The 26942-nt window shown below is 40.1% G+C and overlaps 1 protein-coding gene and 2 long non-coding RNA genes across 4 annotated transcripts in view; 1 reads left to right on the plus strand and 2 right to left on the minus strand.

Moving 5' to 3' along the window:
* The window catches only part of LOC147843474 (uncharacterized), a 388615-nt gene that overhangs the window by 101058 nt on the left and 260615 nt on the right, over positions 1-26942 (plus strand). The gene's annotated exons all lie outside the window — the stretch shown is intronic.
* On the minus strand, positions 1234-9665 carry LOC137495874 (uncharacterized). Of its 2 annotated transcripts, XR_015493511.1 has the most exons (9): positions 7170-9665; positions 7011-7077; positions 6881-6934; positions 6656-6806; positions 6107-6164; positions 5821-5994; positions 5274-5364; positions 5116-5185; positions 1234-4971 (listed from the first exon to the last, which is right to left on the minus strand). It is a non-coding gene; the product is annotated as an uncharacterized LOC137495874 (long non-coding RNA). The 2 variants fall into 2 exon arrangements; XR_015493510.1 differs by lacking the exon at positions 1234-4971 and having other exon boundaries at positions 5049-5185.
* On the minus strand, positions 19574-20494 carry LOC147836303 (uncharacterized). The gene is made up of 2 exons (XR_015493572.1): positions 20417-20494; positions 19574-19697 (listed from the first exon to the last, which is right to left on the minus strand). It is a non-coding gene; the product is annotated as an uncharacterized LOC147836303 (long non-coding RNA).

Here is a 26942-nt window from a genome sequence, read left to right on the forward strand (position 1 = left end):
TGCTTCCTGAGCTCCCGGTCTTGCAGTATATCTCCACCATTCCGCTTGTGAGTCTCCATCTGCTCCACTCCAATCAGCAAACAAACAAAGACAGCCCCAAGTGCACAGTCCACACTTCTTTTTAAACGGTTAAATAAGAGCATCATCCGTGAATTTAAAGTGAACTTAATCTTTTTAAAATAAAAGAATATTGTCAGCGCAATAGCCTTGTGGTCAATGCGCTGACATATGGTGCAGTAGCACAATAGGGCTTCCCGAGTTCAAATCCCAGCTCGAAGACATTTCCCAACCCTACCCCCTTCTCTCTCTCCCACTTCGTTTCCTGTCCCATTACTGTCCTATCTAATAAAGGCAAAAAAGTAGAAAAAAGGAGAATATTTTAGTGCACACACTACTTACACCATTTACACTACAAAATGGCATAGAATAGTGTACAAGTATGTGATTTGGAACACACCCATAGACAGTACTGACAGAGCCCTACCTGCTGTTCTCCAGCATTTTCTAGATAAATGTCCACCGATGCTCTTTTGAGTCTCCCTCTTCTGCCTGCTCTCCATTAGCTGAAAAAGGAAAAACCTGACACAGAAAAGGCCTAACTATCTATCTATACCAGTGGTTCTCAAAGTGTGGTACGCAGGCTTTCTTCTAGTGGTGCACGGAGGAATCACAGAATAATAATTAAAAATATATGAACGCCCTTTTACCCTTTGATGCGTGTGATAACACCGATGTGATCAGCATTTGCTGTTCCCTGTACTGTATGATCACACTGTTATTATTAGTATGTTTAGTGCATCATGTCATCAGATGCTAAGATTGAAAAAAACTGTGGAGCTCTCGAGCAGATACGCACTAGTGAAGTGCTTTTCAGTTACTGCAAACTCAGGAGTTTCTACAAGCTGCATCATTGGTGAAATAATTATCACAAACGTGTTAACGTGTTCATAGTTGTGTAAAATAATGTGTGTTTTCGATGTATAGCCGATACATATTTCGATATATATTTGTTTTGTAAATAGCCTAGCGGTGTGGCTTTTGATTTGGTTTGTTAAATGGTGCAGGTCGCAGAACAGATTAAAGCCAATTTTACCATGTTTGAACCTTGAAAAAACACAAAATGGAAGTTTGTGCACAGACGGAGCACCTGCAAACCTTACCCAAGTCGACCTGAAAAACGGTGGTCGGATGCACAGTTTACACAAACTCCGCGGTTTACTTATGATATGATCTCAATTCCACCAAATCATGGAAATGCTGCATGTATGAATTGATAAATCACTTATGAATTTTCTTCAGGGTATTTATAATCACTCACTTTTCTGAAACACATACTGTAAATGACGCGCTGTAAGCAGATCTAATCTCTAATTTAAATTGTAATTGTGAACGTTATATTTCAAATACAAGTTAATGTTTAGGGCCCTATCATACACCCGGCGCAATGTGGTGCAAGGCGCGGTGCAATAGTCTTTTGCTAGTTTCAGCTTGGCGCAAGAGTGGTTTTGAGGCGTTGCGCTACGCTGTTTAAATAGCAAATGCATTTGCGCTCATATGTGCTTCCATAGGCGTTCTGGTCTAAAAAGGAAGGCGTTCTCAGGCGCATTGCTGGCGCGTTGCTATTTTGCGAAACAAAAATAGATTTTTAATTAGACCAAATCAAACCTGGTCTAAACTCCAGCGCAGAGTTGCACCTCGCTTACACACTGCTTAATACGCACAAGAGAGCAATAGGCAAATCTTTACATATGAAAAAAATTAAATATTAGGGATATAGAATATAATAAGAATAGATATAGGATATAAATATAAAGGATTAAAATATTACAAAACATATTATTTTCTAGCCTACATGAATATGAAAAATCACTGCTTTTATGTCTTCTTCATCTCAGAGGGCTTTTTCAGTTCATTCATAACAATTTGCTTTTGTATAATGTTATTATTATTAGCAGTATTATTTATTATCTCCATATTTATATTTGTTTTATGAAATACAAGCTTAGATTTGCCCACCTGTCAGGTTTTAGACCATATGGGGCACAGCATGTGTATTAGGATATAACTCAGGTTTTTGACCACACTTCGTTATTATTGTTCATTTATTCGTTTGCTGGAAATTAGAACTGAATTTAGAAATAGTTTTGAAACGAAAATTTGCGCTTAACAAATGCAATTAATTATTTATAGACTAATTGATGTCTGTGCGTAAAGATTTCCCTATCCAAGAGCGAAAGTGAAAGTAGATCGATTCTCACTCATTCTCATGCAGTAGATGCTCTGTTTAACAGTTTTCTGTAAAAAAAAACTGTTAACTGTTTGCTAGTGAAATGCTCAGTTTTTCCACTTAGACTTACTATACGTCCTGTAAATAGCGAATGCGCTTATGGCGCGACGCGGCTGGCTGTTAAAGGGAATGGGAGATGAGACTCTGATTGGTTTATTCTCAAAACACACCAATAACTCATTAAGAAAATAAACTCAACCCTTTTAGACCATGCGCCATGGCGCAAAGCGGATTTTCTCGTCTTTAAATTAGCAAAAATGCGTTCTGACACGTCCTGAAAGCGTTTGCGCCCTGCAATTTGCGCTCTGCGCATGGACCGTCAAAAAAAAGCCCTTAGATTTGAAGAGAGAGACCGGGGATAGTTGTAACACTTACAATCTCTACAACAAGGAACTAGTTACAAATCAGCTGATTCACTTCACACATGCTCATTTTAGTCCTCATACCACATATGAAAAAGTCCTGTGACAGACACAGCAGATATTAGACAGAAAAACTACACTTCAGCTAAGATTAGCTAATTAATTATTTTTAAGATATCATTCCCTGATTTGTAGTTAAACCCATGCAATCTGTGTGTCTGATTGTGGATATACTTAATCCACATTGTTGGTGATAATGTTTTAGCTGTTAGCTGTAGGAGAACAGATTCATGGCCACATAATGCTAGGTCAGTTGAAACAACAAAAGCTAGTAACTTGCTAGTCACATTAGTGAAATGTTACCACCAACCCCAAGCAGATTTAAAACTGTATTTATATGATTTAATTTCAGTATTGCTATAGCTTATAAAAGAGAAAGTCAAAAGTAGTTTGAGTTCAGTGTTTGACCTCTGTGGGCTCATGAAGCCTGCAAACACAAATAGTGTTCAATTGTTGAAGCTGATGCACATTTGCACATTTCATTCAGCTTTGTAACACAGAGACACACAAACTATACTGAAAGCTCAATGCTGAATAAAACGCTTTCAAATCCATTTTTATGTCATAATTCTCATTTTATGATGTTACAACTAACCCCGACTGTGGGCTGAATTGTAACATTTCACTCCTCCTGTTTGAGGGCTTACTCACACTATGTACAGTTGCCTTGAACCGGGCCGAAGCACATTTGTCCCCCCTCCCGTCTCACCTGACGGCCCACACTCACATCGCATTTGGGACTGAGCATGCTTACGTCATCAATGATGCACAGTTCAGTAAGAAGCGCTCTCACTCAGCACAGTGGAAATTTCTTTAGTTATATCGTTTTCAAGAGTTCACACTTAGCTGATGACTGATTATAAGCAAGTTTAGCATGCTGTCCCGGGAGAGAGACCTGAGCTCAAAAGGTCCTTGAGCCCTGGGCTCCCTCCCGTTTGCCTCAGGTAGATCTCGACAACTCCCCCCATGATATGAGCTGATGACTAAAATAAATGCTATGAAGAGATATGCTGCTGAATGAGAGTTTGACTGTAGTGCTAAATTTAGATTGATCAATTCACTTGTAGTACATGTTTTTGGAATGTGGGAGGAAACCGGAGAACCCAGGGAAAACCCATGCGAGCACGGGAAGAACATGCAAACTATGCACAGAAATGACAGTCAGCCTGTTAAAGGACTAGAACCGGTGACGCTCTTGCTGTGAGGCTGCATTGCTACCCACTGGGCCACCGTGCCACCCTATGAAGGGAAAGCTGGAGAGGTAGGGGTGGAAGGGGTGACACGCAGTTAATTATTTCACTGAACAGATCAGCCACTTTTGACGCTCATAAACAATTATAAAGTCATCGCGCTGCAGGAATTAAGAGGTTTGCTACAGGTGCAGCTGTCATGCAGTGAGGTGTTTGCGTCTTTAATAATCTACGACAGTTTGCATTCATTGAACAGTATGAATGATTAATAAATCCATACAAAACAGTTCCTTAAATGTCACGTCTCGTCTTCAGTTTCCAGCCCAAGTGAATCGCGCGCTGGCACACCTCTTTCAACCAGGCAAGGGCCGGCCAAGTGAACCGCACCTGAGCCAGATTCGGAGCACTCACACTTCTCAAACGATATGGGCCTGGGCACGGTACTGATAGCATAGTGTGAGTACGCCCTGAAACTAAAAAGTGTTCATATTTACTGTTTACGCTGCAAAAATTACTTATTTGGCCATTTAATAGCAGACACTTGTAACTCAAGATCTCAAAGATATATAGAGAAATATAATAGAAGTACAACTATCCCCGGTCTCCCCCATACAAATATATCATATGTACATACAACTTATATTTCAAAATGTATCAAAAATTATTTATAATACTTATGCTCTTGTGAGTGTCTCTCTTCCGCCTGTTGAGAATTCATTATCTACAATGTAAATAACAGCCACAGACAAAACATCTATTTAACAATCTATGCCCACCACCACCCCCTTCCACTTGGAAGGACATCTATCCATGCACCCATACTTCTGCATTAAAAGGATATTCTTGACCATCAGTGTCCAGTCACCACTGAGGTGTGTGATTCCTATTGGTCTCCACATGCTCCACTCCAGTCTGTAAAAGACAAAGACACGACTAACAGAGCTCTACATGCTTGCTGAACTCCAGCAATGCACAAGCTGCTCTCCAGCGTTCTTCAGATAAATCTCCACTGATGCTCTTGTGAGTCTCCTTCTTCTGTTTGTTGTGTGTCCATTACCTGAAAAAGAAACACCTGCGGCAGACAAGACATCTATCTAACTATTTACTGTATCTGAAGGAAATACCCAATCATCACTTAGTCTTTACAAATTAAAGTATATAATTTAAAAATGTTTTATTAAGTTAATTTGATTCAACTAAAAATGTAAGTCTGTACCTAATTTATTACAATGTACTTGTCAATACTGATGTGTGGTTCGCTGTTTCTCCACATGCTCCATGCCAACCTGTCAAAGAGAAAGATATCAGGTCTTTAATCTCAATATATTTCTTTGGAAACAAACTCCATTGTTTAGTCTGTTCAAGCAGTTCTACCTGTTTCCTGAGCCCCAGATTTTCAAGTATATTTCCACTGTTCCTGTGACTCTTCTACTTCTGCTCCACTCCAACCTACAAATGACAAAAGCTGCGTCCCAAATGGCACGCTATACACTATGAACTTATACACTATGTACTTATGCACTTACACACTCAACAGCATAGTATATGAATGTAGTGTCCCAAATAGAACACAATCGGTTATTTACTAACCGCAAATTCAGCTGTCGTGCATTGAGAAGTTTGCGTATTTAATAAACTACGGCAGTTTGCGTTCAATGAACAGTAAGAATGATTAATAAATCCATATGAAACAGTCCCTTAAAAGTCACGTGTCGCTTTCAGTTTCGGGCCCAAGTGAACCGCACTCAGACCCACCTCTTCCAACCGGGCCAGGGCCGGCCAAGTGAACCGTGCTTGAGCCTGATTCAGCGCACTCACACTTCTCAAACGATCCGGGAAACGGGCCTGGGCATGGTACGGATGGCATAGTGTGAGTAGGCCCTTAGTGAAACAAATGACCAAACTGTCAAATAATACTTGCCATGAGTATAATCACTTTCACCATCAGGAAGCAGCATAATCACTCTTGTTGGAGAATTTTGCTTTCTTAATCCAAAATAAAGTAATCAAACTTAAGCTCCTGATAGCTCCACTGATGCTCTTGTGAGTCTCCCTCTTCTGCCTGCTCTCTCTCCATTACCTGAAAAAGAAAAACCTGACAAAGACAAGGCCTAATTACTATCTACAACAACCAGCACTCCTTCATCTTGGAAGGACGTCCATCGATTCACACGTCCACCTAATTAAAAAAAAATTAAATTCCTGACCATCCAGTCATTGCTGAGGTGTGTGATTCCTTCTTTTCTCCATGTGGTGCCATCTGATCTGTAAAATACAATAGAAAGATGTCAAGTCATTCATTAATCTAATACCATTCTTTGGAAGTTTCATCTACCATTGTCTCCAGTCTGGTTCTGTTCTAAAACTAACAAATAATATTTCACACCTATAAGTAAATACTCTACTAGATGACAATCTATAAACTTAGAAGAGATAAATGTGCAACAATAATTAGTAAAACTGTAAATAAAACAAAAAACAATCAAAAGCTACAAATGTTGAACAGGCCAACAGCATAAATTACTAATAAATAATACAACAGCCAGACAATCTATCTGACAACAGACGTGCAGTAATATTCAATGTGGTAACTCTGACAGCATACAAATAAATTAGAACAGATCAATTTATCCGATCATATAACAAATAACAATCTGCAAATGTTAAGTTAGATAGCGATATACAAATGAAGCATACAAACAAAAATATTGTATCTATTTCTGTCTATCTGAAGGAAATATCTGACAACCACTTACTGCCCCATTAAGACCAGGTTTTCCACTCACTGAAGCACCACAAGCACATCTCCTGTGAGTTCCAGTGTCTCTCCTAGTGAGGTGTCTCCTGGTTCCTCGTTTAGTCTTCATCCTGTTTGCTGTCTGTGGTATCCGTCTCCAGTCTCCAAGCCTGCATAATCAAATATCCAATTCAGGTTAATGGACTTATTATCTGCATCAATAAACTCACCTGCTTATACTCACCTGACGTCCTGTTATATTACTGAACTGAATGTCGTCCCTTCTGTGACACTTACTCTGTAAAAATGTAATTGTATAAGTTTAAAATGTTTTATAAAGTTCAGTTGACTCAACTTAAAGTTTAAGGCTGTACCTAATTTATTACGATGCACTTGTCATTACAGTGTGTTTCCCTGTTCCTTCACATGCTCCATGCCAACCTGTCAAAGAGAAAGATATCAGGTCTTTAACTAATCTTAATACATTTCTTTTGAAACTAACTCCATTGTTTAGTCTGTTCAAGCAGCACTACCTGCTTCATGAGCTCCAGGTCTTCAAGTATATCTCCACTGTTCTTCTTCTTCTGCTCCACTCCAATCTGCAAATAAACAAAGACAGCCCCAACAAAACCCCAACTGCTGTTCTCCAGCATTTTTTAGAGAAATCTCCACCGATGCTCTTGTGAGTCTCCCTCTTTTGCCTGCTCTCCAATACCTGAAAAAAGGAAAAACCTGACACAGACAAGGCCTAACCACCCATCTATACCAGTGGTTCTCAAAGTGTTGTACGCGGGTTTCCTTCTAGTGGTATGCAGAGAAATCACTGAATAATAATTAAAAATATATGAACGCCCTTTTACCCTTTGATGCAAACGATAACAGATGTGATCAGCATTGGCTGTTCCCTGTTCTGTACGATCACACTGTTATGATTAGTATGTTTAGTGCATCATGTCATCAGATGCTAAGAATCTAAAAAAAAACTGTGGAGGGCTTAAGCAGATACATGTTAGAGAGGTGCTTTTACAGACAAGTCCTGTTGGCATTTCAGTTACTTCAGTGCAAACTCAGGAGAATTATTGGTAAAATAATTATCACTAATGTGTTAACATGTGTTAGTAGTTGTGTAAAAAAATCCATTTATGATTTATAGCCTGAAGTCATTTGTTATGTAAATAGTTTAGCGGTGTGGCTTTCGATTTAGTTTGTTGCCTCAGATTTAAATTAATCTGGATGTGATTCAAATGGTGCGGAACCTTACCCGAGTCGGCCTGAAAACGGTGGTCAGTTGCACAGTTTACACAAACTCTATGGGCTCTATTTTGACAGTCCATGCGCAGAGCGCAAAACCCAGGGCGCAAACGCTTTCAGGGTGTGTCAGAATGCATCTTTGCTAATTTAAGGACAGAAAAATCTGCTTTGCGCCGTGGCGCATGGTCTAAAAGGTTTGAGTTTATTTTCTTATTGAGTTATAGATGTGTTTTAAGAATAAACCAATCAGAGTCTCATCTCCCATTCCCTTTAAGAGCCAGCTGCGTCGCGCCATAAACGCATTCGCTATTTACAGGATGTAAAGTAAGTCTAAGTGGAAAAACTCAGCATTTTACAAGCAAACAGTTAAAAGTTTTTTTTAACAGAAAACTGTTAAACAGAGCATTTACTGCGTGAGAATGAGAGATAATCGATCTACTTTCACTTTCGCTCTTAGATAGGGAAACCTTTACGCACACACATTAATTAGCCTATAAAAATTAATTTTGTTTGTTAAGCGCAAATATTCGTTTCAAAACTATTTCTAAATTCAGTTCTAATTTCCAGCAAACGAATAAATGAACAATAACAACAAAGTGTGCTTAAAAACCTGAGTTATATCCTAATACACATGCTGTGCCCCATATGGTCTAAAACCTGCAGGTGGGCAAATCTAAGCTTGTTTTTAATAAAACAAATATAAATATGGAGATAATAAATAATACTGCTAATAATAATAACATTATACAAAAGCAAATTTTTATAAATGAACTGAAAAAGTCTCCCGAGATGAAGAAGAAATAAAAGCAGTGATTTTTCATATTTATTTATGCTAGAAAATAACATGATTTGTAATATTTTAATCCTTTATACTTATTTCCTATATTTATATTCTTATTATATCCTATATATATCCTTAATATTTAAATTTTTTCATATGTAAAGATATTTGCGTATTGCTCTACATCTTGTGTGTAGGCTATTAAGCAGTCTGTAAGCGAGGCGCAACTCTGCGCTGGAGTTTAGACCGGGTTTGTTTTGGTCTAATGAAAAATCTATTATAGTTTCTCAAAATAGCAACGTGCCAGCAGTGCGCCTCAGAACACTTTCCTATTCAGACCAGAACGCCTATGGGCGCACATATAAGTGCAAATGCATTTGCTATTTAAACAACGTGGTGCAAAACAGCAAAACAACACTTGCGTCAAGGTGAAACTAGCAAATAACATTTGCGCCGCGCCTTGCGCTGCATTGCGCCGGGTGTATGATAGGGCCCTATGTTTTACTTAAGATATGATCTCACTTCCACCAAATTATGGAAATGCTGAATCTATGAATTGATACATCACGCATGAATTGGTCAAACAGTGTATTTATAATCACTAGGGATGCACCGATTCCAATACCAGTATCGGGGCGACACTTAAAATACTCATACTCATATCGTACATAAAAAGGCAGATACCACGCACAGATCCCACTCAACAGTAATTTACTACATGGATGTGATTTGTTATCCTACCTGACCATTGTCTTAATAATTAGCCTAATGTATTATATATTTATAGCTTAGTCCTTATAAACAATCCTTTTAAAAATACATTATTAATGAATCTATCGGCTACTGAAGAATAAACCGAACATGAAATATGATCCTTGCATAATGATCACAGCAAAACAAGCTAGCACTCATGTTAATATAAACTATAAATAAAAAAACGAAAGAAATTTTAAGTAATGGAACATTATGTAAAAAATCTAAAGACTACAGGGTAAATAAAAGCACCTCATCAGAGCTGAACATTACTGCCGTCACTGCGCCCGTCTCAGTTTACAGCTTCTGTAAAGATCAGACAGCCTATACAGATCACACAATCTCAATAAATACCATGTAAGTGTATAAATATTTTGATAAGTATTGTTAATAGAATATTTATAATGATATGATTTTGCTTGTGATTATATCGATACTTGCACTGAGCTCTCACGGGCACGCTCTCTCTCACCAGTGGCAGTTGACATGCGCTGCATAAGGGCGCTATACACACCACGCAGCATACACTGGCAAGATGACAAGTGCTGAACTCCAAGGGACCAGTTTTACTTGTTGCCGATTTGTGTGTTGTTCCTTTTTTTAAAAGGCCTTTTATTTTTAAAATCTCTCAAGTTAATAATGGCTATCGGGTCACATAATCTCCCTCAGAGATATTTGAGCTCAATAACGTGGTGCGCAGTATGACTATTGACCAACAACGCCCTGTAAGTGTAGGCCTACAGCTCTGGTGTGTAATGAATTGCATGTTTTAAATGACAGCGAGACATGCTACATATAGTTTTTCATGTAAAATATACATTCTAACTAGGGATGCTCATTTCGGTTAATTTTGCTAACCGACAATTGCCGCTCAATAATCGGTTATTAACGGTTAACTGGTCAGATTACTATTAATTTTATATTAAACAAATTGACATGTCTATTTTGTGTCTGACACTTTAAATATTGCATAAAATACTGATTTATTTTTATATGCTAGCATATTAATAATAGAACAATACAACAGAGCATTTTCACGTACCTGCAGTGTTTAGCACAGAAGAACAGAATAATCTAAATAAAATGAATAAAATAAATAGGACTGCCCTAAATTATTTTGCACTTAAATAAGTAATTTATATTACAAATCGAAAACACTGACTGATTTTTTTCCAATCATATGTTTGTCTTCCGTCAAATAAAATAGCTGACTTCCTCAAATTGCTCGCTCCACGGAAAATATGCATTTAGTTAATGCCCCGCTGTTATTATTATAATCACAAAACCTTTTTACATTTTTAATAGAAATCATTATTTTAAAGATTATGTCTTGCTATGGTTTCCTTTCTCTCCATCGCGGCTCAAGTGCGCGCGCTGCGTGATGAAAAGACAACAACAACGCGCGCATATGTTGACATTTTGTAAACAGTTTTTTGTTTAAATATGATATTGCATTAATGTGCATACATGCTTTATATGCTGTAAAATAAAAGGTAAAGCCTATTTGTTGCGTTTATGATGCAGATCCAGGTCAACATCAGCGCTTTTTTTGGCATCAACACGTCTGTTTGAAGCAATATTCTTCTTCCATTTTGCTTCTTTGGCAAATGTGTCTGTAGGCACGGGTTATACATTATCGTCTCGCAAGTTAAGTATGTCTTGCAGTTGAACAAGTGGCCAAGCACAGCTAACGTGCTTTTTTCATTCCAAAAACGCGAGGCGCATCTCACTGCCTTAATGTTGACAAGGAAAAAAGAAGAGAAGAAGCGCGGTCCTCTTATGAAACGACTGAATCAGCTGGGTATCAATTGTGCAAAAGTGTTGCTGTCTATGTTGATAAAATTGTAATATTTAATAATATTATGATATTCAAGATTTGTACATTCATACAGCTCTGGATAACTTAAAACAGCGATTAGACCTTCAGAGCGGTGTTAATGCGTCCTGAAGTAAAGCGAAACGGCCATAAACGCCAGCAAGATAGAGTGATTATATGTAGAGTCATACTTTATCTATAAATAAAGTATAACTATAGAAACTGTTCATCTTAACTGAAAGCTTCTGCGTGTTTGCTGGCCTCACGCATCGCGCACCTGTCAGTCATTCAGTCAGTCAGCACGTAACCCCAAAGGATTAAACAATAGCGCACAGCACTATATGGTTACAAAAAAGTTTGCGCTGTTATAATCCACTTACCTTTTAATACGTTTTGTTGCGATTATAATCCGCTATTAAAAACAACAACAACAATAACTGAATGTTTTGAATGGGTAATGTAGCCGTGGCGGGATGCATTTTGGTCCCCGCCATGGAAGAATGAATGTAGCGGAAACCAAGCTCTTTAAAAGTTCTCTGTAGTTGTCTTGACAACACAAACTGCTGCTCTGGGATGAGCCGCGTGCAAAAGATGCCCCTCTTAACACAAAGGCGCATTCAATCGGCCGCTTATGCAGCCAAACTAAAAATATATAAAATAATAATTTTAATCGTTTAACTGATAGCATTAATCGGTCACAAACGCACCCTTTCGGTTAACGGTTAATCGATTATTTTGAGCATCCCTAATTCTAACCCAGTACACAATAAAATAATATTTTTTGAATGGCTTGCCTATTGGCAGTGTATATAACCGTTAAGCTTAAATAGGCTAAACACATTTAATTAATATTACAACACATTAATACAAACTACCCACCCTTTGTATATTTTTTAGCAAACGAAAAATGCAATAAATTATTTATTTTGATTTTCTTTTTTATTAAAATTAATATAATTATTAGGCTACACAATTTCTACATAACATTGGCTCTGATTGCGTTTTTACAGATATCCTACTGATAGACTTTTTGGGTCAAAGACATTTATGCCTGTTCATTTCAGTGCTGTATTTGACAGATTTCGCAAAGGCTTCAGCTATTCTACCTGTCAGCTGGTACCAGCCTCAGTTTTGCGACATGACTTGTGTGGTGTCTACGTATCAATGTCTGGATGACAGCGAGAGAGAGAGATGAGAACAGACCTCAGATTCGATGTGTGGCCGCACGTCACAGTTACTTTACTGCAATTTTTGAATATTGGCTCATCTAAATTAACTTTTCATTAGATTAAAGCTGAAATATTGCCAGAGAGACAAAGCAACTTTTAGTTTTGAAAAAGGGCAGCTTCAGTGATAAAACGCACAAACGCAGGATACACTCTATTCATTACTGATTTTTTTAACATTGAACGAATAATAATCAAATGCAAAAAAGAACAGCTGAAATTCAGAAAAAGGTTGCCGCGATAGTTGCTTTGTTTGATCTGCAGTTGGCTTGTCAGTGGCGCGGCATTGCTAAATCACTCGTTTTAATAAAAATAAGATTATTATTAAACATTGTGAGATGATGGTCGCATGATTTTTAAAATGAGAGTATGCTTTGAGTAATTATGGCTATTGATCTTATCTAGCCGTGACCCACCTATAGTTAAACTTAAAGTATAGCATCAAGTATAGCCTACTTTATACCTGACCTGCGGATTAACGGCAGGACTCGTAAATATGAAAAAATCGCCCATAACAGGGTTTTATGCTTCCCGAATATGCAGTGTAAGAGAGTGACTTCAAAAGTTAACGTACACTGCACACACTTTATGTAATGTGTGAAGTCGTGGAGGGATGTCAGCGCAAGGATAACTCATCATTTAAATGTCCACAGTTAATCTTTAATAGATAAGGTCTGGATTTGCAGGTTTATCAACAATGTGTGTATATTTTTGGCTTGGAAAAGCCTTCTCTTAAAGATGTTTGTGGTTATCCTTGCAACAAGCAAAAACTAAATGAATAAATAAATAAATAAACTTCATCGAAACCAAATCTATGAAGTATTGGTATCAGTTCTCGGTATCGGCTAGAACATAAATTAAAATACTCATATCGTTTTATAAAAAAGTGGTATCGGTGCATCCCTAATAATCACTCAGTTTTCTAAAACACATACTGTAAATGAAGCACTGTAAGCAGATCTAATCTCTAATTGAAATATGTAATTTTAAATCATATATTAAAAATACAGGTTAATGTTTAGATTTCACGGGGGAGAAACAAGGAAATAGTCACAAATCAATCTCGCACTTCCTAACCCTTCTGGCCGTGGATGACTGACCAGGTTCTGTAGCAGACACAGCAGATATTAGAGAGGAAACACTACGTTTCAGCAAAGTAATATTTTTTACTTGAATTATTTTTAAGATATCAATGCCTGATTTGTAGTTAAACCCGTGTAATCTGTGTGTGGATATATTTAATCCACATTGTTGGTGATAATGTTTTAGCTGTTTGCTGTGGGAGAACAGATTCATGGCCACATAACACTGGGTCAGTTGTAAGAATAAAAGCTAATAACTTGCTGGTAACGTCGGTGAAATGTTTCCACCAACCCCAAGCAGATTAAAAAATGTCTTTATATGATTTAATTTCAGTATTCCTATAGCTCTTTAAAGAGAAAGTCAAAAGTAGTTTGAGCTCAGTGTTTGAACTCTGTGGGCTCATGAAGGCTGCAAACACAAATAGTGTTCAATTGTTGAATCTGATGCACATTTTATTCAGCTTTGAAACACAGAGACACAAATTATATTGAAAGCTCAATGCTGAATAAAAAGCTTTCAAATCCATTTTTTAGGTCTTAATTCTTATTTTATAATGTTAAATTACCCAAATAACCCAAACTGTGGGCTGAATTGTACATTTCACTCCTCCTGTTTGAAACTAAAAAGGGTTCACGATTTCTGTATGCGCTGAAAATTAACTTATATGCAATTTAATAGCAGACACTTGTAAAGTAAGATCTTAAAGATCTGTAGAGAAATATAATAGAAGCACAACTATCCCTGGTCTCCCCCATTCAAATATATCATATGTACATGCAATTTGGTTTGTATATGATATGAATATGATGACATAAATTTATGAGGCCCGAGCTACATTTCCAGGTTTTGATGAATATAGGCTCCTATATGCTAATACTTTACCTTTAAGTACAGCATTTATTTATTTTTTTACTTTTAACGAATGGTAATGATTTTAATTAACTTAATTTAAACACATTTTATATAGTGTAGCGAGTCAAGTAATACCACGTCGCCCTGGGCACAAATCCACACCAGCTGGATCATTCATCAACCCCGGATCGCTCACAGCTGGACCTCATCAGCCAGGGAGAGATATAAGCCAGCCCCACACAGGAAGAGTTGAGCTTCATTACACATGACTCCCTGCGCTAACGCTTGTCTCTCTCTGTCTCTCCCACAGCCGAATCCAGCTCGTGACCGATCCAACACCATACTTCTCACCAGCCTTCACCATCTCCCCGGAGCACTTGAGCACGCACCCTTAAGAAGAGCACTCATTCACCCCATTATCACTTGTAAATAAAAGCACCCTCCGGGGCATTGTTTGTAACTTCATCTACGGTGTTTGTGTTTTCCCTCTGCCTCGCTACAACTGGTGGAGAATGCGGGCATTGCAGAGGGAAAAATTCAGAAGAAACACTCACCATTAAGAAGAAAATAACCGCTGAATTTTTCTTTGTGTTTGTTACAGACAGGCATCCGCTCTCTCTCTCTTCCGCGCTTCCTCTTACTCGGCTGTCAACATCACGTCGCCATGTCTCTGGAAGAGGTACTGCTCCACCTAGCGGAGATCTCCAGCAAGCAGAATTCCATCTCTGAGCAACTTACAGCCAGACAGGATCGACTGGAACAACAGCTCCGCCAGGTGGCCAGACACCATCCGACTCCCGAAGTGAGTGCACAGCATCATCTCACTAAACTCAGCGACCTGGATGATATTGACGCTTACTTACACACGTTTGAAGTTATTGCCGAGAGAGAAGGCTGGCCGAAAGAAAACTGGGCGAGAATGTTGGCTCCGTTTCTCACAGGAGAAGCGCAACGAGCATATTTTTCACTAGAGACACCTAAAAATGAAGACTACAAAGCGTTAAAAAAGGAGATATTAGCCAGAATGGGGCTATCCACAATCAGCGCAGCCCAACAGTTTTCCCAGTGGTCGTATGACGAGAAACAGCCTGTGAGGACTCAAGCAGCTCAACTTTCTCGCCTGGGAAGAATATGGTTATTGGGAGGAGATCCCTCGGCAGTCCAGGTCGCTGAGAAGGTGATTATAGAGAAGATGATGCGAGCGTTACCCCGACGTTTGCGAACACTCACCAGCATGCGAAATCCTGAGTCACTGGCCACCCTGGTGGAGGCGATCGAGCTGGCTGAAGCTCACATCGCCAGAGACAACGGGGAGAGAGCGGCTCTGCCACCCCGGAGGGTAAGTGCATCTTGGCGACCGGTGGAGGGCACAGCGCGACCAGACAGCAGACCAGCGGTCCCCAGCCCGATGGACGAGCCGATGCCCACCGAGCCGACGACGCACTCGACCCCGGCCTGGACAGCAGGGTGCGCGGTACACCGCAACATCCCTCCCGAAGCTCCCACCCATAAAGTCCACCTAGAGGGAAAAACACAAACGGCCACGTTAGACACAGGAAGCGCCATCACTCTGGTTCACCCGAAGACGTTGAAGTACCGCCAGGAAAGTAAAAGCATTATTCCAATCACGTGTGTACACGGTGATACCCGCCACGTACCCGCCCGAAGAGTGACCATCGCGGCGAAACCAGGCAGCTGGCGCATCGAAGTCGGGGTTGTTCCAGATCTTCCTGTGCCCCTCCTACTGGGCAGAGACTGGCCGGGGTTCGACGAACTCCTAACTCACCACCACGCTCCATCGGCTCGTTCAAAGAAGAAGAACAAGCCACGGGCTCATCGGGACCGCAAACCAGCGCTGATGACCACCGAGAGCGACAGAGGGGGTGAGTCATCAATATCGGCTAATTTATACTTTGATCTGTTTCAACAGATAACCGCAGGAGGCGATTTTGGCAGAGCACAGAGGGAAGATGAAACGCTCAAACACTGCTGGCCGCAAGTACGGATCATCGACGGTAATGAGCGACTTCCCAGCCCTCACCCCCTCCCACATTTCATTGTGGAAAATGGTCTGCTGTACTGTGTCGCAGAGAGGCGGGGGGAAAAGAAGACACTACTGGTCGTTCCGAGGACCAAGAGGGAGACGGTCTTAGAACTGGCACATACCCACCCGATGGCTGGACATCTGGGAGCGGCCAACACGGTGAAAAGGATCCGCGATCGGTTCCATTGGCCGGGGCTAGACGGGGAAGTAAAGAGGTATTGCCAGGCATGTGACATCTGCCAGAGAACGTCTCCCCAACGACCACCCCCCAGCCCTCTAATACCACTACCGATCATCGATGTGCCCTTCACCCGAATTGGTATGGACTTGGTAGGGCCTTTGCCGAAGTCGGCCCGGGGACATGAGCACATCCTTGTTATCCTCGATTATGCCACCAGATACCCTGAAGCGATTCCCCTGAGGAAAGCCACGTCATCGGCCATCGCGAAGGAGCTGTTTCTGCTATGCAGTCGAGTGGGAATCCCAACAGAGATACTGACCGACCAGGGCACCCCCTTCATGTCCCGGTTGATGGCAGACCTCTGTCACCTCCTCAAGGTAAAACAACTAAAAACCTCAGTGTACCATCCACAGACTGACGGCCTTGTCGAGCGATTCAACAAGACTCTGAAACAGATGCTCCGACGGGTGGTGGCAGAGGACGGGCGCGACTGGGACCTCATGATCCCGTACGTGTTATTTGGTATCAGGGAAGTCCCCCAAGCCTCCACAGGATTTACCCCCTTCGAACTGCTGTTTGGCCGCCAACCCCGAGGCCTATTGGATGTGGCTCGTCAAGCCTGGGAGCAGGAGCCAGCCCCCCAGCGGTCGGTGATTGAACACGTACGGGACATGAGAGAACGCATCGACAAAATCATGCCCATCGTCAAGCAACACCTGACCGAAGCCCAGCGCGCCCAGCAGAGATTGTATAACCGGCCCACCCAACCCAGAGAGTTCCACCCAGGGGACAAGGTGATGATACTCATACCTACCACAACGTCGAAGTTCCTCGCATCCTGGAAGGGACCATACACGGTGGTAGAAAGGGTAGTGCCGGTAAATTATCGAGTCCGTCAGCCGGGACGAAGACGGGAAGAACAACTGTACCACATTAATCTTATGAAGAAGTGGGTTGCAGCTCCAGGTCATCTCGTTGCCTTCACTGAAGAAAATCTTCCCGTGGTCCACATAGGTGAGCAACTCTCACCAAACCAGAAGGCGGAGCTGCAAGCCTTGGTTGGTCAGTTCAAGGATGTGTTCTCGGAGAAACCGGGCCGAACCTCCATCATCCAACACAACATTATCACTCCTCCTGGCACCATCGTCCGGCAAAGGCCTTATCGAGTTCCAGAGGCTCGCAGGCTGGCTATCGACAAGGAGATCCAGAAGATGAGAAGGTTAGGCATCATCGAACCATCCCGTAGCCCGTGGTCCAGCCCAATAGTGATGGTCCCCAAACCCGATGGCACCCTCCGTTTCTGCAACGACTTCAGGAAACTCAATGAGATCTCCAAGTTCGACGGATACCCCATGCCTCGGGTGGACGAGCTGCTGGATAGGCTGGGTGGAGCCCGATTTATCTCCACCATCGACCTCACCAAAGGCTACTGGCAGTTACCACTCAGTGAAGACGCCAAGGAGAAAACCGCCTTCTCCACACCCGGTGGGCACTGGCAATACCGGGTTCTTCCCTTCGGGCTCCACGGGGCCCCAGCCACATTCCAAAGAATGATGGACATCCTGCTGAGGCCCCACCAGCCATATGCAGCAGCCTACCTGGACGACCTCATCGTCCACTCAGAGTCATGGGAAGAACACCTATCCCGGTTACGGAGGGTGCTCTTAGATCTTCGACGGGCTGGGCTCACAGCTAATCCCAAGAAATGCCACCTGGGTCTAGCCGAAGCCAGATACCTCGGGTTCCACATTGGACGAGGTCTCATACAGCCACAGCAAAACAAGGTCAAGGCACTACAGGAAACTCCACAACCCACCACAAAGACCCAGGTACGTGCATTTCTGGGGTTAGCGGGCTACTATAGATGTTTCATACCTAACTTCTCATCCATAGCCAGCCCTTTGACAGACCTGACCAGAAAGGGGCAGCCGGAGAGGATAAGATGGACCAAGGAAGCCGACGACGCGTTCCGAGCCCTAAAGAAGTCCCTCACGTCCTCACCGGTACTGCACGCACCTGACTTCGGCTGCCCCTTCATTCTACAGACGGATGCTTCCGACTCGGGCCTGGGCGCGGTCCTCTCCCAGGTCCACGGCGATGAAGAACATCCCATAATGTACGTGAGTCGGAAGCTGACCCCCGCAGAGACCCGCTACGCAACGGTGGAGAAGGAGGCCCTGGCGATCAAGTGGGCAATCCTGGAGCTAAGGTCTCCTTGGCAGGAAATTCACTCTGGTGACCGACCACGCCCCGCTACAATGGATGGCTACAGCGAAGAACAACAACGCTCGGGTCACCAGGTGGTTCCTGTCGCTCCAGGATTTCAACTTCGACGTCCAACATCGAGCCGGGGCCTCCCACGGAAACGCAGACGGACTCTCACGGCTCTGGTCAGGATGGGCAGGTCTGTCAAAACATTCTACCCCCCCTCTCAATACACTGCTCTTTCTTCGCAGGACACCCAGGACCAGGACGACGCTAAGGGGGGGGAATGTAGCGAGTCAAGTAATACCACGTCGCCCTGGGCACAAATCCACACCAGCTGGATCATTCATCAACCCCGGATCGCTCACAGCTGGACCTCATCAGCCAGGGAGAGATATAAGCCAGCCCCACACAGGAAGAGTTGAGCTTCATTACACATGACTCCCTGCGCTAACGCTTGTCTCTCTCTGTCTCTCCCACAGCCGAATCCAGCTCGTGACCGATCCAACACCATACTTCTCACCAGCCTTCACCATCTCCCCGGAGCACTTGAGCACGCACCCTTAAGAAGAGCACTCATTCACCCCATTATCACTTGTAAATAAAAGCACCCTCCGGGGCATTGTTTGTAACTTCATCTACGGTGTTTGTGTTTTCCCTCTGCCTCGCTACAATAGGCATAGGTCGTACTTCGAGAGACAAATTCTTTCTAAAGTGAAAAGGTTTGAGAACCACTTATCTATACTTAACAACACCCCTTTCATCCTGGAAGGACTTCCATCGATGCAGCCGTCCATCTGTTTTTCCATTTCCAGTCGTTGCTGTGGTGTGTAATTTTCCTTTTTTTTCTCCATGTGGTCCCTTCTGATCTGCAAAATACAATTAAAAAAGATGTCAAGTCCTTAATTAAACTTAACACCATTCTTTGAAGGTTTCATCTACCATTGTCTCCAGTCTGATTCTGTTCTAACTAATATTTCGCAGCTATAAGTAAATACTCTACTAGATGACAATCTATGAACTTATAATAAATAAATGTGTTACAATAATTAGTAAAGCTGTAAATAAAAGAAATAACAATCAAAAGCTACAAATGTTGAACAGGCCGCCGACATAAATTACAAATAAATAAAACAGTAAATAAATACAGCAGTAATATGGAATATGTGTTAAAGCTGACAGCATACAAATACATTATAACAGATCAATTAATCTGATGATATAACAAATAACAATCTGCAAATTTTAAATAGCAATATACAAATGAAGCATACAAACAAACAAAAATGTTTTATCTATCGGTTTACCAACTTGACAACATAACAAAAATCATTCGACGATAATGAATAAGCTGCTAAAGAAGACAACAGAATACACAAACTAGAAAAATAGATATATTCAAATGCCTAAAATTGACAAGTCGCCAAAATAAGTTAAGAAGGCAATCTCACATTCCAACCAACATTCAGTACAATCCACAGTCTAACTAGACAGAGAAATAGTAAAATCTTTGTCCGTCACCAAAAGCACGTAGAAACAACCAAATATAACAACTTAAAATGATACTTTTAGAAAGATCTTTACATACCGCTAATGTCAGCGATGGTCAGACACTTAATGCAGCTCACACTTTCTCAACGTCATCGACGGCTTTTCGAACACATTCTTTTTTAGAACGTCACTGATTATAGTAACCACAGCAACGCCACCGCGCCACCAAATGCAATTACCCTGATTAAACGTGCAGTGCATGATTTCCGTGAAGCACTGTAGAATATAATAATAATAATAATAATTCTGTTAGGATTTGGGTCCCTGTAACGCCATCTTTTAAGTATATAAGCAATGGCAATTTAATCATATCTTAATGTTAAAACGACTTCCATTATAAAATCAATATGTGGACCTTTTTGGATTCCTGGGAGCTAATTAAAAATGTAATCCAGGAAAGAATGAGAACCATTGTTGTTGTTTACGTCCCTCAATCGGTATCTAAGCTGTGTCTCTAATTTATATTTATTTATGTGTGTGTGTGTGTGTGTAAATACAGTTTAAGTCACCAGAGAACAATATAGTCACAACTTATAGACCATTTGTGTTGATATAACAGTAAATAAGCGTTTAACCTTTGAATAAATTGCAAACAGCATACATGTCCTACATTGCAAATAATCAAACAAAGGACACAATAAATAACAAAAAACATTTATTGATTAAACAATTATTAAACAAATAATAATAAAATTGAATACATGTTGTACTACTCAAGAATTAAAAATTTCAATAAAGCAATAACAATGAAGCTGCAGAATAATGACACATTATAAACAAATTTAAGTAAACAGGAAGATTTTTTAAAAATTCTGAAATTGCACAAACACAAAAGTTTCCAAATAGACTGTAAAAAAAAGCTTAGAAACTGCACAAAATTAAAAAAAGGAAACAACTTAAAATACCCATGTAAAAATCTATGAAATTGCACAAGACATCTTAAAACAGCTATTTTTTTTTTATAAAAAACCTGAACAGAAACCAGTTTAAGAAATAGCAAATATAGTATAATATATATATATATATATATATATATATATATATATATATATATATATATATATATATATATATATGTTTGTATATATAAAGAAATAGCATGAATATATATAGCTAATATATATGTATATAGCATGAATATACTTTCTCTATATATAGAGAGAAAGTGAAAGAAACAAATTGCCCAAGTATCAGGGAACATCTTAATACACTTAAAATGTTGTTATAAAATAACATAATTTAAAAAAATAAAGTGATTTAGACATTTGACACATTAGCTGCTCTCTTTCCTTCCTTCCATCAACCCTATCAGGAGCAAGTTGTAGCCACCTTGTGATGTATTTCTCCACCTCTTCATCAGTGGCGCTATTGGTATGGACATTTGTCCTCACTGCATCTGTGATTAAAAGATAAACAGATGATTTGTTGTGAACAAGTACAAATGTTAATGGAAAAAAAAAAAACAGATTCATGTTTGCTCTCACATAAGTACAACCTAAATGGGGCTTAAAATCACATTATATAAAGATTCTTTGTTCCTCTGGTTAATGATTTAAATACACATTCTGCATAAAAGGTATTTTGGCACAGATGAATAACAGCCTCTAAATGTATTGAAATGTATATTTAAAATCAACTTACTGACTACAACAGTCCTTAGGGTGAGTGCACGAAAAGCCACTTTTTGGTTTGCCCCACTCCAGTTCATTTGTTTAGCCAAGGAGTTGACCAAAAGCTTTCCTAGGATACGCCACACTGCTTCTTTAGTGGAAAACCTACCAATAAGTAAAATAAACTAACAAACAAAAAATAAATTAAAATAAAAAAAAAAAATCTATGAAATACAAAAGAGCTTGAACTTACCACTTTCTTCCTTTGTTCGGGCTGCTCCTTTAGTTGATGTTCAAGCTTTTCTAAATCAAATAAATTGGACAAAGGAAGGTCAAATGTGCTTGCATCTGGAGTTTCATCCCGCTGCAGAGTACTGCTTTGTTTTTGCTGATTTTTGAGAATCAGGTCCAGTTGCTGCTTTATGACCTCTTGTGATTTTATAAGTTCAGTCAGTAATGCTAAAAAACACAAATAATGAATTAGTATAACATCTCATATATGTCAACAGTGGGATAGATACTGCTGTTGTTCTCTAGTTAATCTTTACTTTCTAGCTGCATTAAGCCTTTACAAATTTACTGATGTTTTGAATTCTTACAAAGACATGACGAGTTGCAATAAGTTCTGTCTTGATCTCCAACTGCACTGGAACAAGGACTGTAAATGTTCCTAGGGGTACTGGAACGTAAAGTAACTGTGCATCTTGATGGTGTTCTTAAGGATTCTGCCATAGTCATTGGTGGTGATGGTACTTGCGGTGCTGCATCAATTTCTGAAAGATCCTCCATTCTGCCTTTCTTTTCCAGTCTCTTTTTTCCAAATAAATTTTCGTCATCACAGTCACTATAGTTGTATCTGTTATGTCCCATGATCAGATACATTTACAACACACAACATTTTAGTACAGTGCCAAGTTTTTACGCAGCGGATGCCCTTCCAGCCGCAACCCATCTCTGGGAAACATCCACACACACATTCACACACACACTCATACACTACGGACAATTTAGCCTACCCAATTCACCTGTACCTCATGTCTTTGGACTGTAGGGGAAACTGGAGCACCCGGAGGAAACCCACACAAAGGCAGGGAAAACATGCAAACTCCACACAGAAACCCCAACTGAGCCGAGGTTCGAACCAGCGACCTTCTTGCAGTGAGGCGACAGCACTACCTACTGCACCACTGCCTCGCCTGCCTAGCATGATGATTGGTCATTTTCTTAAAAAAATGTAAATACTTTTTTAGGATTTGCCATTTCCAGCAAAATGAAACAAGAAATTATTTGATGACACCTCAAACTTCAGATGCTCATCACATCTGCTGACCAATCAAATGCTCTTCTGGTATTTGATATGTCCCACCCCATTCAAGATGCTGAAACTGGCCATTGTCTTCCTGTTTCAGAATAAAACTGCACATTTTAAAGCATTGCACATTACCGACCCAGTGTTTAAAGTGATAGAACTGCTCAATATGAGTAATGCTGTATGTGATGCCTGATATTATAAATTCCCTTAATTGATCATCATTTATTGACGACTCATCAACCTTAATAACCATGAAATGTGTCTATTGCAGTGGCACACTGTCAGGAGGTGAGTACATTATCTGTAACGTTTTATTCTGGAAGTGAACTAATCATTTAAAGGGCACCTATTATTCACTTATTTTATTTTTGGTGTCCCCAGAATGTGTCTGTGAAATTTCAGCTTTAAATACTCTACATATCTTTATTTATATACATTGTTTTTGTTTTAAACTGTTGAAAATGTCAGTTGTTTTGTCAGATTAAAAAGTGTTGTTTCTGTGTATGTGCCTTAAATACAAATGAGTTGTCTCTCTGTGCCTCGTATTGGAAATAAAGTAGTGTTTGGACATGTCAACTACTGGTCCACAGTGACAGGCAATCACCCAGACACTGATGAAGCAGAGACCCAGTCTGAAATAACAATGTTACGGGACCTACAGTATTATGCCCCTTTTTACAAGATCTAAAATAAGTCTCCGATGACCCTGGGGTGTGTATGTGACGTTTCAGCTCAAAATACCATACAAAATTATTTTATAACTCTTTGAAACTGCCCCTTAAAGGTCTCTATTTTATCAATCTAAGCATAAAGTCTAAAGTGCATGGAACAAAAGCATTAAGACCATGTCCGAATCCAATTTTGCTATTTTAAGGACAGGAAAATATGTTCTGTGCTCTGGCGCATGGTCCGACAGGGTTGTGCTTATTCTTTTCATGAGTTATGGGTGTGTTTTCAGCAAAATGTGCATTAAACCAATCAGAGTCTCATCTTTAACCGTATGTTCACACCGAAAGCGGCGACAGCGCCAAAGTAGCCGGAATTCATTCATTTTCAATGAGAGCCGGCGGCGAGGAATAGTGCAGAGCGCCTTCACCGGTGTGGGCGTCGAAGAGAGTTGAAATCAAGTTAACTTTTTGGTAATGAGCTATGATGTGGTTCGGCAGCAAGCAATCAGAATGTAGAAGTCTGCCGCACGAGAGCAGTCCAGAGAACACAGTCACAGTGAACTTTGGTTCTGACCACAGTTGTTTCCACGGGTTTGATTATTGCGGTCACTGGATTTCCAATTATTTGCAATGTTTTCTCACAGGGACATACATTAAAAAGTTACTGGTGAGTTACTCATGTGAATTAATGTTATATATATTATTCCTTAAAAAAGCGGGAATCTCAGCACAAAACAGTATTGCTGCTTCAGAATATTTCAGACATATGGACACATTAGATAATTAAGTGCAGCAAAGCCACACCACATGCAACTTGATCTTCCATTGTTAAATAAATTTGATAAAAAGTGTGCAACATTTTCACGCTTGAAAGCATGTTTTATGTGGGAATGTGACTGATATGCTGCAACGGCCCCTTTAAATACAAGATCAATGTAGCGAATTTTGACGCTCTTGCCGCCAAAGGTGAAGGCAGACAGCGTTGTCACCAGGGCGCCCAAAGCGACCTTTGACGCTCTTGATGCTTTCGGTGTGAACGTATAGTAAGAGTCAGCTGTGTTGCACCATGGCTCATTTTCTATATACATGGTGGACTTTGTAAGTGGAAAAACTAAACGCTTCACTAGTGAGAAAACAGTTAGACAGATCATCTGTTCGAGGATGAAGACTGAGCCTCCTCCAGTCGGCCTCTTTAATTTCTCTTTGCTTTACTTTTACTCTTTAACTATAGCTAACACGCTCTGCACAGGACTTTAAACCAGCATTCATCTGGTCAATAGCGTGGTCTATTTCAGTTCCTCAAAATAGCAATGCGCCAACAATACGCCTTAACACACCACATTTTTAGACCAGAACACCCATGAGTCCACAAAGTGGCACAAATGGATTTGCTATTTAAACAACGTGGTGCAAAGCATGAAAATTACAGTTGTGCTGATCTGAAAATAGCAACTAATCACGCCATACACACCTTGCACCTTATTGCGGTGAGTGTGTGATAGGGCCCTTAGGCTTTGATCCTAATTGTGTCATTTTGGTGACTGTTGCTTTGAAGATAATGTGAAATTAAAATATATTTTTTACATGTCAGCGAGTGACAGAATTTGTCTTTAGAAGATATAAAACTGATATAAGCATCCAAAGCTTGCAGTTTCTCACTTTCGTCTAATTGGATCAATGATTTTTTCCCCATCACCTCATACTTCAGTTTCTCATCAAATCTTGATCATTCAAATGCTCTCTAGTATCTGACATAACCCGCCATTTTCAAGACGCTTCCCATTTGCTTTTCATTTGATGCGCTTGAGCTCAACCACTCTCACTGGCAGAGCTGTGATATGTGATATTGATATAAATACAATATTGGCTGATTGTTTTTTTTGTCTAATCTTTCCCACCCTCTCTCCATGTTTCAGTTGAGATTATGTCAAACATAGAATTAAAATGAATCATCCAACTATGATGGAAAGACATTTACTGAAATAAATTCCAACATGCGCATCAAAGAAAGTCATGTAATTTTGTTTTAACAGATTATGAGATAACTAGGAGTGATGGTACAGCATTAGGCAAACAAGTGGACCGACCACAATGTAGAGCATCTGAAATGTTGTTTTGGCCATTTTAAAATCATTCAGCCAAAGTTCATCCTTAGACTGGTTCAGTATTATTATCTCCAGGCGCAAGTCATTTATTATATAAGAGAAAGGACCACAGTGTCTTCTCCTACCACAGCAAATTCCATTTTTCTTTTTTATATTTGGTGCCGGTTTATCAGGAAGTGACCAGTTTTGTTCTCTTAGATGGAAACAGTGCTTTATTCATAAATCTCTTATGCAATATTCCAGTTTTGTGGATCAATCTCTTTGGATGGAAACACAGCTAATGATAACTAGGTGTAAGTCTTCTTGCCGAAGACACACTTGTCATCGTGGCTTTAATGTCCTTAGGAGACATCCAAATTCCAACTGCGCCAAGTAAATTAAATAAATAAACTGACCCAAGTGTTTCTAATCCCGCTGAGAGTGGACTGATGGATGTTGAGACAATCCCTCAGATCCTGCTCTTTCTGACCAGCGACAGGTAAACCAGGAACAGGAACCATTGGTCAATCAGTGGAAGGCATTGGCTCTGGTGCGGAGCAGGAGTCTTCATGACAAAAATGATGATCATTACCTGGTAAAGTTAACAGACATTAACATCTCTGGTGTATTTTGTAAATAAAACATGACTTCAGATGAACAAGAAATTCCACTGTATCTCACATTTCACAGTTTTATGGTCAAACCTTATTAATATCATTATAAACATTTCTCAAGTAACATCTAATCACAAATATAAAATATATCCCAAGTAAATAACTCAAAAATGAAATTACAAACATGTAAACACTTTAAGGAAATAAACTGTTGTTTTCCCCTTTAAAATACAAATATTACATTTCTTGTATAAAAATTTGTTTGAATAAACTGT

The sequence above is a fragment of the Danio rerio genome, chromosome 6 (assembly GCF_052040795.2).
Source record: "Danio rerio strain M-AB ecotype USA chromosome 6, GRCz13ab, whole genome shotgun sequence".
In the NCBI taxonomy this organism is placed as follows: Eukaryota; Metazoa; Chordata; class Actinopteri; order Cypriniformes; family Danionidae; genus Danio; species Danio rerio.